Raw genomic sequence first — 2149 nt, 5'->3', positions numbered from 1 at the left:
AAAAAGGGAAATTAAATTTGTCATAGTAAGAGTTATGGTAAAAGTATCAGTGCTTACAGCAAGGTTTTGTATAACCCATGTCAATAAGCTGCAGTGGCGCTGATGGCCTCCTGCATGAAGACACTGGCACTTTTATCTAGTGGTTCTTCTGACTTCCCTCTATTCCCAGCATTGAGCAACCATATATACATTTATATCTTTCCTGGCCCTGCCCTTCTCACATCCTCTTTTCACTAAGATCTCCCTGCTCTTCTAACAAAACTGCTATGCCTGTTCAACTTCCAGCACTGCAAGCCCTCTGGCAGTGAAAAATAGGCTGGTTTATCACAACAATGTCTTATTAAATGTAAATGCTGTAGATAAAGGGGCTGAAGGATCTTAAAGAATAGCTCAAAAACATTTCCATTTTTGTGTGAACTAGGGAATTCACTCGTCATTGAGCTGGCTGCTCTCAAGGAGGCTTCATAGGATGAAGCAATAAAGGCAATACACGGAGCAAATTACTTAACATTGTCCCTTAAAGCAGCTGATTTAAGACCAAACTAGACTATTTCTGAAGAGCTGAAAACTCAGTCAATGCTACTTCTTCTGTAGTCTTGCTATTTTGACAAAAACTGTTCCTCTAAATTGCCTGTGAAAAAAAGTCCTATGCCACATAACTATCCACAGCCAGTAGCTGGAATATTTTCAGGATTTTCACAGCACCTAGAAGCCAGCTCTGGCAGGACAACAGGGAAGCACACACACGCCCCTCAGCGCCAGCCCAGGGCTAGTGGAGTTCCTGCTAGCATAGCCTTCAGTTCGCAGTATTCAAAATGCAATTAGTCTTCAAGAGGTGGCTCCATTTCACATGAAAATCTGTGCCCTTTGTGTCTCCAAGTCTGATTTGTTTCCCGAGAAAAGCTATTTTATAGGCCCAGCCATGCCCCTGCAGAGTCATCTACAGCAAGAGGAGAACTGGAGATTTTGACATGCTTTTATAATATAATAATATTATTCTATAATAGAATAATATTTTAATATTTTTAATTATTTTAATATAATATTAATTTATAATAACGGCAATCTAGACTCAGTCAGGCCAGTCTAAACTCAACTTTTTGCTATCACTGGGGGACACAGAAAAGAGACTAATTTTCCACATCTTATTTCATGTGTGCTACAACAAATGAATAAGACAATGTATTTCCACACAGCAGCTCTCACTTTTAAAAGAGCGGCAACTATTTTACATAGTTCAAAACTGGTAAAAAATGTGTAGAGATTAAAAGCAAATGGGCACATACACTACACAGAAAGTCTGCATGTTTTGATGAGAAGTGATGCAATGTATTCCCCAGAGGTACTAAAAAATAGCCTTTTATTTTTATAGCAGAAATGGTGCATTGTAGAGTCCCTGTACTGACCTTAAAAGATATTCTGTATCCACCAGTTAAAACACGCTCATCATACCCCGGCTTACAATCTCTGTGTAACAATCATCATAGATTCTACAAATATCAATAAACGCCCTGGGAGCCCGATGTTAACATCACGCTAGTGTAATTCCATTACAACTTGTGATTTTGCATTGCTCTGGGGTCACTGAGATCAGCATCTCCCAGTGATTCCCAACTCCTCTCTCCTCTTTGACTGTAGCATAACTTTTGCAGCCACCCCTAGTTGTTTGGAGAGCAACAGATATAAGAGAACACAGAAGAAAATATTTCTGCCTCCATCTGGTAAACTGACAAGCTTTTGTTAAAAAGCACAGGCTTTTACAGAAATATTCATACACCTCATAGGTTTTGCTGCTACATTTCCTAACAGCTTACTTTTAAAGAAACAGAACTTTATGTACAATGTTTGGATGAATTAACAAGCCCTTTTCAAAATGATTTTATGTGGCTTCCTGATAATTCCTTTCTGGTGGGAAAAGTTCAATAAATAAGAAGGAACCACTGCTAAAAAGCAACGAAATTTTCTTCAATCAGAGAAATCTTGAGGATTTTTTTTTTAAGAGATGGAGGAGGAAGGGAACAACTCACCAGTATATCTAAAAAATGGAACTGCATTTCTACTCTTATTTTACGATTTTCACATTCAACCTGCAGTGAATTCTGCAATTAAAGTTTGCAATTGATGGAATCGCATATTCACAGCTCTCCTA

This window comes from Strix aluco, chromosome 1, assembly GCF_031877795.1.
Source record: "Strix aluco isolate bStrAlu1 chromosome 1, bStrAlu1.hap1, whole genome shotgun sequence".
Lineage (NCBI taxonomy): Eukaryota > Metazoa > Chordata > Aves > Strigiformes > Strigidae > Strix > Strix aluco.
Note: the sequence above shows the minus strand (reverse complement) of the source record.